Genomic DNA, 15206 nt, shown 5'->3' with positions numbered 1-15206 from the left:
GATAGAACTCGTTATTTTGATTAAATGATATTTATTGTCAGACTTGTGACAAAGGATTAGGCACAAGTTATAACAAGTGATCTTTGTCTTCTCCCAATGTACATTTACAAATGTAAGACTAATAATACAATGAAAACAGGTGTATATTTCTATCATAAGGTGATGTGAATTACTATCAAAATATATTTTTGTATTTAATATAAAAAAAATGTGCACATATCTAAAGATATTCTAACTGCTAAGTTGTATCAGTAAGGTTCTTACCAGGCCACCCAACCGTATTCCAACTTTTGGAAATTTACCATAGTATTGTTTCTGCTCTGGACAACCAGCAAGACTGTTGTATAGTTTGTTTGTGTATTATCCAAAGCTTTTGATAGAGATTGGCATAGAGGATTATTATAAAAATTACAAAAATGTGGTATAACAGGTAATATTTTGAATTGATTAAAACGTTACTTATTAAATCTAGTCAATCAAACTCACTAAATCTATCTGGAGGAGTGCCCCAGGGGTCAGTACTGGGTCCTCTCTTATTTCTTATATATCTAAATGATGTTGCTGAAAATTCAACCTCATCCACTGGAGAAATTGAAACTTGTTTGAATCATGATTCTTTCTATTTTGGAAAATTGGTCCGAAAATGATTAATGAAATTCAATGCAGTAAAAACAAATATATCAGTCCTTTTTTCAAAAAGATGTTATACTACATTACACACCAAATTATCTGTTAGAACTCCTTTCTATATAGACTCTGTTCTGGAACATCAGCATATCCTACTTGTAACCAAAGTGACTTCACTATCCCAAGATGTAGGACTGAATTACTTAGTAAATCTTTGATACCTTCACCTGTGACACAATGGCATTCCATTAACTCCTCTATAAAGACACCTCAGTCTCTTGTTGCATCTATAAGCTGTTTACAACATAATGTTGTTTCTATTTCATTTTTTTTAACAGTAGGAGATAGAAAACTTACAATTTCACACACTAGACTTAGGAATGGATGCTGTTCTCTGCAATATGACCTTCATAGAGTTTACCTTAGTGATAATCCTTTATGTTTACATGGGGAAGTAGAAAATGTACATCACTATTTCTATACATGTTAGCTGTAACAACTTTTGCCTTATCCTTTTTGTCATTTTAAGGCAATAAAAATGTTTAAACCTAAGATAATTGAATTCGGTTCGATTATCTCCGACTCCAAATATAGATGTCGTGCAAGGCAGGAAGGTAAGTGTCCTGTATCTTGACTAAGTCTTCAAGTTCAATACTATTTCTAGCTTGGAGACTTATATACTAAATATAGGTCTCTGTTCTAGCTTTGTGATTTCAATTCTTCTAAGAGAGACTTTAGAAAGGAAAGAGGCGACATGCTCTGTCGACGCTGGACTTTTAATTGAAAACTTCCATAACTATCCAGCCAAGGTCAAAAGTGTAGAAAATCAACAAAACCATGAACGGTTTATAAAGTGTAGCGAAATGACCGTGCAATAAAGGAAAACACTTGAGGAAGGGAGCTAACTCCTACCGCCTTGTGAACCACGCTCAACATTATAGGTTAAAAGAGTGTACAAACTTCTTTACAATTCTTGTAATATGATCTCGTTATAATAAGGTAGACACAGTGTGTCTCGTTATAACAAGGTAGACAGTCTATCTCGTTATAACAAGGTAGACACAGTGTATCTCGTTATAACAAGGTAGACACAGTGTATCTCGTTATAACAAGGTAGACACAGTGTATCTCGTTATAACAAGGTAGACACAGTGTATCTCGTTATAACAAGGTAGACAGTGTATCTCGTTATAACAAGGTAGACACAGTGTATCTCGTTATAACAAGGTAGACACAGTGTATCTCGTTATAACAAGGTAGACACAGTGTATCTCGTTATAACAAGGTAGACACAGTGTATCTCGTTATAACAAGGTAGACACAGTGTATCTCGTTATAACAAGGTAGACACAGTGTATCTCGTTATAACAAGGTAGACACAGTGTATCTCATTATAACAAGGTAGACAGTGTATCTCGTTATAACAAGGTAGACACAGTGTATCTCGTTATAACAAGGTAGACAGTCTATCTCGTTATAACAAGGTAGACACAGTGTATCTCGCTATAACAAGGTAGACACAGTGTATCTAGTTATAACAAGGTAGACACAGTGTATCTCGTTATAACAAGGTAGACAGTGTATCTCGTTATAACAAGGTAGACACAGTGTATCTCGTTATAACAAGGTAGACAGTCTATCTCGTTATAACAAGGTAGACACAGTGTATCTCGTTATAACAAGGTAGACACAGTGTATCTCGTTATAACAAGGTAGACACAGTGTATCTCGTTATAACAAGGTAGACAGTCTATCTCGTTATAACAAGGTAGACACAGTGTATCTCGTTATAACAAGGTAGATACAGTGTATCTCGTTATAACAAGGTAGACACAGTGTATCTCGCTATAACAAGGTAGACACAGTGTATCTCGTTATAACAAGGTAGACACAGTGTATCTCGTTATAACAAGGTAGACACAGTGTATCTCGTTATAACAAGGTAGACAGTGTATCTCGTTATAACAAGGTAAACAGTGTATTTCGTTATAACAAGGTAGACAGTCTACATCGTTATAACAAGGTAAACAAAGTGTATCTCGTTATAACAAGGTAAACAAAGTGTATCTCGTTATAACAAGGTAGACACAGTGTATCTCGATATAACAAGGTAGACACAGTGTATCTCGTTATAACAAGGTAGACACAGTGTATCTCGTTATAACAAGGTAGACACAGTGTATCTCGTTATAACAAGGTAGACACAGTGTATCTCGTTATAACAAGGTAGACACAGTGTATCTCGTTATAACAAGGTAGACACAGTGTAATTCGTTATAACAAGGTAGACACAGTGTATCTCGTTATAACAAGATAGACACAGTGTATCTCGTTATAACAAGGTAGACAGTGTATCTCGTTATAACAAGGTAGACACAGTGTATCTCGTTATAACAAGGTAGACAGTGTATCTCGTTATAACAAGGTAGACACAGTGTATCTCGTTATAACAAGGTAGACACAGTGTATCTCGTTATAACAAGGTAGACACAGTGTGTCTCGTTTCATTTCAACAAATTTTATTGACATGATGTTAATATCAATTGGTCTAAATATTTTGAAATGAAATACATAATATAAACAAAGGAATTAAGGGAAGTAACTATTTTTCAACACAAGATAAACACAGAATATGTTACATAGAACACTTGCACACACACATACACACTTTAATATAAATATAAACAAATATAACAGTGATTCAGTTCCGAATGAAATAAATAAACAATTGTAGACATCAAAGTTAATTAATATAGAGACAGTAACAGGTGGCTAGACCAAAAGTCCATGTGCCTATATTGCACAGGTCATCACCACCTGAACTGTATAGGAATTTTCTATGCATATAATTTATGTAATTTTAATAATACTGTAGTTAATGACTTTATTCACACACTGATTTAATATATAGAAAACAGGAACTAAAATCAATGCAAGTATATTTTAATACATAAATAAATATCAGCTATGTTCAACTGGGTTCATATATATATATATTATATATATATGATATTTAACTTAAGTTAAAAATTATTAATTTCATTAAGAAGTAGTATTTTTCAAGATGAACAGTATGATGGCTTTCTAGATCTTATATAAGTTAAAACGATGAGATTTTCCTATAAAATTTTGGACATCATTAAGTATTACTCTGTTAATATTTCCATCACAACTAGGACATCCATTTAAAATAATGTTAATACAAATATGGTTATGGTCAATATTAAAATTATTGAGGGAAGTAAACAAATTTATCCGCAAATCATTATGTAGAGGACAATCTAGAAAAAAATGAGAAACTGTTTCACGGTCATCTGAACAATTACATAAAGGATTGTCTGTTAAATGGTCCTGGTTTAAATCAAAATTTAGATCACTGCAATAATTTCTAAGCTGAGTTAAAACTATGTTCGCCCTTCTGTTTCCTTCAGTTTTAAAGATTTTAACAGATTCAATTTCCAATGTGTTATTATTATTTAGTTTATGTTTAAAGCTTGCAAGTGAGGGATAATCAGCGTAGTTAGTATCTGTGTTGTTAGCTGTGCGGCACATAGACGGGAAGAAACTATCAAAGTAGCTATTAGTTCTGCATAAAGGTGGGTTAAAAAGTCTGATGTGTCGGAGAGGATAAGTATTATCGTTAGGATTGTTAGTAAATGGAATCAATATATCTTGTAAATATTGCGGTGCGAGTCCATGCATTAGTTTATACATCATAATATGTTTATGTTTCATTCTTCTGGCAGCCAGAGTTTCCCAACCAAGTTCCGTATACAGTTTAATATGTGAAGTGCCAGAGCGAAGGCCTGTGATGATTCTTGCTGCTTCTAATTGTATTGATTCCAGAAGATCGGCAGATTGTTGTATGCAGTTATCCCAAACAATGTCAGCGTATTCTAATATTGGCCTCGTTATAACAAGGTAGACACAGTGTATTTCGTTATTACAAGGTAGACACAGTGTATCTCGTTATTACAAGTTAGGCACAGTGTATTTCGTTATTACAAGGTAGACACAGTGTATCTCGTTATTACAAGGTAGACACAGTGTATCTCGTTATAACTAGGTAGACACAGTGTATCTCGTTATAACAAGGTAGACGCAGTGTATCTCGTTATAACAATGTAGACACAGTGTATCTCGTTATAACAATGTAGACACAGTGTATCTCGTTATAACAAGGTAGACACAGTGTATCTCGTTATAACAATGTAGACAGTGTATCTCGTTATAACAAGGTAGACACAGTGTATCTCGTTATAACAATGTAGACAGTGTATCTCGTTATAACAAGGTAGACACAGTGTATCTCGTTATAACAAGGTAGACACAGTGTATCTCGTTATAACAAGGTAGACACAATGTATCTCGTTATAACAAGGTAGACACAGTGTATCTCGTTATAACAAGGTAGACAGTCTATCTCGTTATAACAAGTTAGACACAGTATATCTCGTTATAACAAGGTAGACACAGTGTATCTCGTTATAACAATGTAGACACAGTGTATCTCGTTATAACAAGGTAGACACAGTGTATCTCGTTATAACAAGGTAGGCACAGTGTATCTCGTTATAACAAGGTAGACACAGTGTATCTCGTTATAACAAGGTAGACACAGTGTATCTCGTTATAACAATGTAGACACAGTGTATCTCGTTATAACAAGGTAGACACAGTGTATCTCGTTATAACAAGGTAGACACAGTGTATCTCGTTATAACAAGGTAGACACAGTGTATCTCGTTATAACAAGGTAGACACAGTGTATCTCGTTATAACAAGGTAGACAGTGTATCTCGTTATAACATGGTAGACAGTCTATCTCGTTATAACAAGGTAGACACAGTGTATCTCGTTATAACAAGGTAGACAGTCTATCTCGTTATAACAAGGTAGACACAGTGTATCTCGTTATAACAAGGTAGACACAGTGTATCTCGTTATAACAAGGTAGACACAGTGTATCTCGTTATAACAAGGTAGACACAGTGTATCTCGTTATAACAAGGTAGACAGTGTATCTCGTTATAACATGGTAGACAGTGTATCTCGTTATAACAAGGTAGACACAGTGTATCTCGTTATAACAAGGTTGACACAGTGTATCTCGTTATAACAAGGTAGACACAGTGTATCTCGTTATAACAAGGTAGACACAGTGTATCTCGTTATAACAAGGTAGACAGTGTATCTCGTTATAACAAGGTAGACATAGTATATCTCGTTATAACAAGTTAGACACAGTGTATCTCGATATAACAAGGTAGACACAGTGTATCTCGTTATAACAAGGTAGACACAGTCTATCTCGTTATAACAAGGTAGACACAGTGTATCTCGTTATAACAAGGTAAACACAGTGTGTCTCGTTATAACAAGGTAGACAGTGTATCTCGTTATAACAAGGTAGACACAGTGTATCTCGTTATAACAATGTAGACACAGTGTATCTCGTTATAACAAGGTAGACACAGTGTATCTCGTTATAACAAGGTAGACACAGTGTATCTCGTTATAACAATGTAGACACAGTGTATCTCGTTATAACAAGGTAGGCACAGTGTATCTCGTTATAACAAGGTAGACACAGTGTATCTCGTTATAACAAGGTAGACACAGTGTGTCTCGTTATAACAAGGTAGACACAGTGTATCTCGTTATAACAAGGTAGACAGTCTATCTCGTTATAACAAGGTAGACACAGTGTATCTCGTTATAACAAGGTAGACACAGTGTATCTCGTTATAACAAGGTAGACACAGTGTATCTCGTTATAACAAGGTAGACACAGTGTATCTCGTTATAACATGGTAGACAGTGTATCTCGTTATAACAAGGTAGACAGTCTATCTCGTTATAACAAGGTAGACACAGTGTATCTCGTTATAACAAGGTAGACACAGTGTATCTCGTTATAACAAGTTAGACATAGTGTATCTCGTGATAACAAGTTAGACACAGTGTATCTCGTTATAACAAGGTGGACACAGTGTATCTCGTTATAACAAGGTAGACAGTGTATCTCGTTATAACAAGGTAGACACAGTGTATCTCGTTATAACAAGGTAGACACAGTGTATCTCGTTATAACAAGGTGGACACAGTCTATCTCGTTATAACAAGGTAGACACAGTGTATCTCGTTATAACAAGGTAGGCACAGTTATGACTATTTCAACAGCAACGACAAACGCTTGAGACACGCATCTTTGATGTGGGTCACCCCAATGACTTTTTGAACGAGAGAGGACATAACAGATCACCCTGCTACACTCCAAACCTAATTCACACATGTGCCATTCCTTACACATAACAACCCGCAGCACGTATACAAGTAATACCGACATCCGGAGGTCACGTCTTTAAATGACCATCGAAGGTAATTATATTTAGGGTGTTAAATACGATATATTACATGACCGATATTGACTAAACAAATATTGCATCAATATATCTCATATACGCAAATCTCATTGTTCTTTTGACATTACTGTTTTTAAATTTTCTTCATAATGAAAAATAGCTTCCATATCTATGATTTGAAATATTATATTATTAAAGCGCTTCTATCCTATTGATGAAATCGCGTCTGACGGAGTCTTTGAACACCTAATAAAGTGCGATTCTCACAATGAGAGATAGTTGTGTAGATGCGGGTTTTAAAGTAGTTTTTAGGAGGGGCATTAAAACCAAGAAATCTGCTAGAAACATCAGACTTTCCAAGCACAATTGGTTACTGGATACTTTGCTGATACTCAAGAGATTGGCATGTGTGCGAAATGTTTCCAGAATTACCAGAAACGAAAGCCGCAATCCGAAGATCAAAACGTTGGTGTTGATGATGATGATACGTGGCCGTCTTCCCACGCCAAATGTACATTATGTATGAAGATTTTCTACCAAAACTCGACCATTTTGACCAAGCACGCAAATCACCAACTCATCTTTCATCACAAGTTGTAGTGTCCTTGGCCCTCACGTAATGTTCATATCATCTCATTTGGAAAGATCCTAATCCTGACGGTGAAATTCGCATTGATAAAAGAGAAATGTTGACATCCCAGCTACCTTCCATGTCAAAGAAAATCATCAATGATCTTTTGGAGATATCACATATACTATCAAAGCAGGAGTCTTCCTTTACTCTTCGTTTATACTCCCTGCATTATGCAGATTGTAAAGCCTGAACATGTTAGACTAGAACATAGTTTATAGAGATTCTTCCATATTGTTGATCCTCTATTGACTCTGGTATGTATACTCCAAACTACGAGGATACACTATCGATGTTCTGGGTAAAAATGAAGACGAACATATCATGGAAACAGTGTTCAACTCTTTTTAACATGTCAGTTTCCAGTATATCGAAACAAATCCATGCCATAATAAAAACTTTACACATAAATATTGTTCCATTGTTCCAAGGACGTGAACATCTTGCAAGAGAAAATGCTCTGGAGCATAACACAGTGTTCTCCGAAGCATCTTTAGGAAAGCGCACGACTGTCATACTTGACGGTACATATCTCTTTATTCCTAATAAGAGTTCTGATCACAATCTCAAGAGGATCTCTTACTGTGGCCAAAAGAAGCGGATCTATTTGAAGTTCATGAGCTTAGCCGATGGTTACTTTCTTCACACAGTAGGGACTTTTCATGGAATCGATGATACGAAAATAGAAAAAGACATCATGTTTAGTCTCCCCAGGCTGAAGAAAAATGACAATGTAGTTGTTGATCGAGGGATTAGGGATGTTTTGCCAGATTTGGAATCACATGGTTTGACAACAAATATGACATCAATTAACTAAAAGCTGGACAGACTCAACATGACGACCTGCAAGCTAACATTGATAGATCCATAACTAAATACAGATTGGTAGTGCAGTCATATCACGGACGCTTCAAGCAATGGCTGTTTTTCAAAACACAACTTTTCTCCAACTATTTCATCGATGTCATTGGAGTACTCTTTAGAATAGTAACAACCTGTTTGAATGGAATCCGAGGACCCATATATGTTAGAACACCAGATCGAGAAGTGCCAAGTCACTATTTGTCAAACTCTAGATGCATCTATGGATAATTGGGACTTTCCAAGATTAGACATAGAATACCTTCGGTCAATCTCCTGGGGCACATACCAAATGTCACTGGTAGCTGGCTACATCAGTGGACACCTGAGTGATGATGGTGACTATAAGATGTGGATCTATCGACACTCACGGGATATTGTACGATGTCAGGTACACTTAAGGCATAAGAGGAGTGTAAAAAAAATGTTTGGACCCACCTCCTGTTACTCCGATTAGTGAAAGGACGGTGGGGTAGTGGAGGGATCACTAGTTCGTGACACAGCATGAGGACTATATGGGCAACATGCGGAGTAATGTATATATGGTAGGCGCTAAACAGCCAGCTAACTCATCGGTAACAGCACTGTATCCTTGCACAAGACACTTTAATCCGTTCTGTTGAAACCTGTACATGATAAGGCAGTGCTGGAAATGTTGTGTTTTCATACCGAATGACATCTCTAGATGTATGCTCATCAGTGAGTTGAAATAAGCAATGGTGGGTACCTATAAAGGTCCGAAAACCAAGTAAACTGGTTTGTGAACACCTCGAGACAACAGTAGTATAGCTGTGATAAAGAGCCGTATATAAAGATAGTATCATGAATAAATCATTATTGGTTGATTGCACTCTGCCTTAGTTGAAGGCCTTTCAGTTGAGCTATGACATTACGTGGCAGTAAGCGAAAGTTTGTACCAATCGAGAAACATCCTTTGATTTTCAAGAGTTATGGTTGTACAAAATGGTGTTATGCTGGTGTAAATATGTCGAAATTGAGATAGTGAACAATGCTACATGTATGGACTTTCCAGTGATTATCTACTAAGGCAATCCATATGCAAAAAAAACCATTTATATACACTTGGTTCCGACAGTAAGGATTGGGTTCCAAAGTGTTTAAGTACACTCTTGTGTATCTTCGCCAGTCAGTGCTTCTGATTGCGTTAGACTCCACGAACCCTTGGCATATAGTCGTCAGCTCTGACCGTCTGATTTTCGACAAATCAAATGTACTTCATCGGTTATGTTTACAAACACACCTGGTTGACTTGTGTCATTTTGATGATATATGTGATCAACAACTTCTATCAATGTATAGAATACTTACCATCGAGCAAATGCCATGACATACTAGTACTCGACAAGGAAGCTCTGCACTAGGCGCCGCGATGTTGGTCTACTGCGAAACCAAGCCCGAATTTAAGCCACGATTTGATTGGATGTCCCAGGATTCCAGGGTGCGACGGTTTTAATACGAGTATATCCCGGTCTGGTCGTACATGTTCCCACTCCTACTACATTTTGATGCATGTGACCAAACCTTATTTCAAGTGAGGCGAATACTGTAGAAGGGGATACCCGAATACGGGTTGTAAGTTGCTGGGTCTTTGGGGTCGACGACTTCAAAAGGGAGGGAAGAGTGGAGCGGAGGTGGACCGGGTCGATCATCGGCGACCAGGTAACTTAATCGGTATAGCATCCGGCTAGTGTTCGGAGGGAGGTCCAGGGTTCGAACCCTGGTCTGGCCATGAATTTTCGCCCTCCTACTACAATTGTGCTTTTAAGGAAAACGTTACTTCCAGTTTTCAATAATTATGATTAAATGTGTCAATCACAGCACTAGTTATTTATAAAATTAACCCCCGCGGGTCCATGTAGATAATTCAGTTACCGTGCTTTAGACTCTCATTTACCTGACCTAATGATACCGGATTTTACTTGCGGTCACATTTTAAATATGCATAAAATTCACGTCACAAAATTATTAAAATGCATTTTTGAATTTGTATCCCGAAGAACCAGTCATTTAAATATATTTTAACATGTTTTTCGTTGCCAAAAGGTTTTTCTTAATTACAATTCTTTATGCAGATACAGTGTTTAACCTCCTTATAAGTAGACACATGTAATGTGCCTTTTTATTATGTACATATTATGTAAGACAGCCTTGAGCAGTGTATACATATTGAATGTAAGCATTATTGAAAAGTGCATGCATAATATCAAGAAAATTTGCATAAACTGTTCCTGTTAGATAGTTAATGAGATAGCATGGGCTTCAATTGAGAGTTGGGTTCATAATGCAGTTGTATATACTCATTGTTGAGCATGTCAATTTAGGGTTTTAATTGAGTTCATAAAGTATAAATATGACATGTAGTGTTTTAGGGCAGCAGATAGATGACTTCACCCCTACTACATGCAATAACATTATATATTTCATTGCACTGTTGGTGCACTAGGTGTAAAGGTTACACTTAAATGTACACAATCCAAGAGAGACGGGTCACTTTAAAGATCTTATTGCAGAGGATTCCAGCCTCCTGAGGTTTACAACCTCTTGTTAATAGCCAATAGATGTAGCGCTTATGTTCGCGAAACTGTTTTCGTGTAACCCCGGTTTCATAACCTCATATTGGTTTTGGGAAGTACAAATTAGGATATATCACACACAAAAAGAATATATATCGTGAAAACACCAATTAGGATGTGTTACACAAAGTAAGGATTTTATTTCATTTTCAGTTTTCTATCAGATGCCGATTTGTCTACATCCGATCACGTGATATTTCATGTAACATCGAATTGCAATCTGTTTGTCTCTGCAAGTGTTGAAATGCATATCGATGTTTGGTATTAGGGTCCATGCACTACTTAAGATGGTGAAAGGGGTAAAAGAAAAATAATTTTTCACCCCCTGGGCAGTTCAAGTTCAAGTTCATTTATTACTTTAAGTCTTACGACTCATCAGTGTAAACATATGATATACAGGATATTTACATATATACAAAATGTTAAATTGGCCACAGGAGAATGAACAAAGCAATAATATAAAATAATAGTAACATCAATCAATACTATTATTACAATATATATATATATATCTCATGCTTGTGATCGGCACTTATTTACGATACATAAGCTACCAAACGATCGAGGCTTACCGCATCATCACCCTGTCTTACATCTGAGGGGGTCATATTTATCCCCTCCCAGCTTCCGGAGTCGAACTGAAAGATTCCTGGATTCCTGGGTTATTTGTTCTTGTTTGTTTTTTGTTGTTGTTTTTTTTTATTTTTGACATATTTTGGACTTTTTATGTGGACAAAAACTGAAAGGCAATAACACATTACTTAAATGAGAATTGACATTGAGGTCCACGAGGTATTAACACTATCACACGCCAGAGTAGAACTGAAAGATTTTTTTAGGAAAAAAACTCCTGCTTTTTTACCTGTTTTAGGACTATTTTTATGTGAACAAAACTTTTCCAATGTGCAAAACAATACAAATCTACATGTTTTGATTACGAGATATGCTGTTCTACAACAATTTCGACATCTATCTCACCTGGTCCAAAGGTCATGGTGTATCTTTTATTCTATACAACGTTACTAGTCCAGAACGTCTGAATGGAATTTGGCCGATACATTGTCTGAGTCTCAGAATGCATACATATATATTATAATGATATGCATGTGTTATATCTAAATATTACATTGATATTTTTTGAAAAAAAAATGTCAAAATGATATTAATACATTTATTTCAATAGTTTGAAAATATTAATGTTATATTGATGCTCTGGTTTTAATAATATCGTTGTCATACATATGTGTTGTAATAGCATAATCGTTTCTTTTGGTAAAATTATTTTTTAATATATATACAATTTTATGGGAATAGTTTTAGGTCAAAATGTCAAAATATTCAATTCATTTTAAGAAATTGACCTGAAAATTTCTTCTTGTGAAATTTACCTCATCTTCAGGTGAATTTCATGTCATTTTCAGGACAAATTTACGTCAAGAGATTGTGTCTGTGTATAATATTGATGCATTTGCTTTGAAAATAACCATGCTATTTTGATACACGTTTTACAATACATAGATATTATTTTAATACACGTTTTATAAAATATTAATTATTTAAATACGTGTTATCTTACAATGATAACATTGTAATACGGTGTTGTGAAACATACATCAGGATTTAATGTGACACACACAATTTAGTCTGTGTAGTGTAATACGTGTTTTTTGGCTGTGCACTAACTACATACAGCAGCGTGAGACCAGGTAAGTTATGGGGGCGCTGTAAGTTTAGATGCACCGTCCTTTGTCGCACTAACAAGACACAAAATATCTTCACCAGCAAGTTTTTTTATCAACAAGGAATACTTTTGTGGTTTATCGTGGACCCGACTTGAACGTTCATTAGTTTTGGTAAGGTAGCTACTGAATTTTAGTAATGAATATTAATACTAGATACATGATATATGGTTAGTAGAGAACTGCATGTGTGTACAAACGCAAAAGAGTAAGTGACACGAAATTATCTGGTGTGAGGTAAAAAACAAAACCTGATACTATTTCTTTATTGGGATGTCATTGGCCTTGTATCTTAACGGATTCATTAGTGGTAAATACAAAATACCATACATTTTATACCAATACCAAATTATTGATAATAATACACGTGATACTACAATGCTATATTTATACATATGTTATAACATCAAATCTGTTTTAATGTATGAGTTATATTGATGTGTTATACTTATATGCTACACTTTCTTTCAAGGAATGGATATTGTGGCACATTAGCGCAAGATGATGTCGAACGATACAGACCCATATGTAGAACTTTGGAATATTGTAAGTACACTGTATATTGTTGTTACCTTCATTTCCCCAACATGTCCATTATAATGCTTCAATCCTAAAAACTTACCTGTTGTGGCAAAATAATTACTTTTTCTTGTACAAATTTTTTCTCTAACTTCGTTCGCGGGGTTTGTATTTCAGCGATAGGGATTCAGAGTATTGCATAGTGCATTGTTTGGGGTATTTTAGGAATCGCGCGAAAACATTATTGTCCATAGCCTAAATATAAAACTTTTCATTTCTATCTGCTTGTGAGGGACAGACATGTAGAACACAATCATTCCATCATATAGAACTAAGTTTTTATAATTACATACATAGACGTTTGACTCCAAAACTTTAATTTAAAAGCATACACATTTACATCTAATATCCCATCTATGTTTCATAGATTTTCTGTTTATACAACACTTAGTCCGCTCCACGCCTTAATCATTCAAGTTTTTCATCAGCACAGAAGGAGAAGATTTAAAAAAAGACCAGTCTCTCCTAAAATTAAGTCTTTTTCATCCATATATGACGACTATACTCAAAATCCATTTATTCAAACGAAAGAAGGATACATATAATTTTAATTACCAGTATTTCCCGTTTTTGGTTCCTCACCTCTGCTCACAGATCGGCGAGTCCTTCCTTTACCCAGACATAAAAATAAAATAAAAACAAATAAAACCCAGACAAAATATCGAGCACATTTCGTACAGACGTACTGGACTAATAACGTTGTATAGAATAAAAATGACACCATGGCCTTTGGACCAGGTGAGCTAAATAATATATATCGTGTTTGTCTGTCTGTACATCTCAGTAACATAGATCATTCGTTACTTAACAAGAGCTGTTGAAGACAGTTGAACACCATAGCTCGTCACGCAAATGTTTGTCAATGAATAATAAGATATGGTAATTGGTATGGTTTTGCATATCGGAAAGGTTTTTATTGTTCACATAAAAACGTCAAAAATCATTTTCCAAAAGCATTTCAGTTCAACTCTGGCATGTGATAGTCTAACCCCACAGGGACCCTTCTGTCAAATATCGGTACCTTAGCACAGTTATGAATTAATATGTAAGTACCCTTTAACCCACCCCCCCCCCCCCCCCCCCCCCACGCACACACACAAAACGATTTATTTTTAGTTCAACATAGTATAACTCTGCAAGGACCCTACTACCAAATATCAATATGCCTATCAACTCTTGTACCAATATGTAAATATTAGATTACCAACGCCAACGCCAGGGTGACAACATAAGCTCTCCCTCTTCTTCGAAGAGAAGAGCTAAAATAATCACATTGGTGTGCGGGATTTTGGTGGGTGATGGTCCACATGGACACTTATTGGTTAAACCCTCCTCTTGTTCCCGTGGACCCTGGGTGGAGGTCAACAGTACACAGTGCGTAATAGTTGCTTAAAATTAATCGTTTTCGTGAATCCAAATCCACAATGGTCATAAAGGTCAAATAAATAACTTAGAAATTAATGTAACGTTATCCAAAGATTTAGATCCTGGCACAGACCGAAATTTGACATTTGAAAAAACGTTAAGAGGTTTCCCTACAGGGAGCTGTAAGAGCTGTAATGAATTTCCGTCATTAAATGTTTTGAATATAGCGTTATGCAAAACCTATCTTCAATTAATTGAACCTATCTTCAAATGATTGAAGATAGGTTCAATTAATTGAATATATCTTAATTTAGCGTTCCATAGATATATCATATAAATTGATTTATCTTTCAATATCATAAGTGTCATCTATGTTTAAAATTCCATGTAGTATTTATCAAAAGAATGATGAAATTTCATTTTGATAAGAATACTGTCATTGTTA

The sequence above is a fragment of the Pecten maximus genome, chromosome 15, assembly GCF_902652985.1.
Source record: "Pecten maximus chromosome 15, xPecMax1.1, whole genome shotgun sequence".
NCBI classification, from domain to species: domain Eukaryota; kingdom Metazoa; phylum Mollusca; class Bivalvia; order Pectinida; family Pectinidae; genus Pecten; species Pecten maximus.
This window is presented reverse-complemented; position numbering follows the sequence as displayed.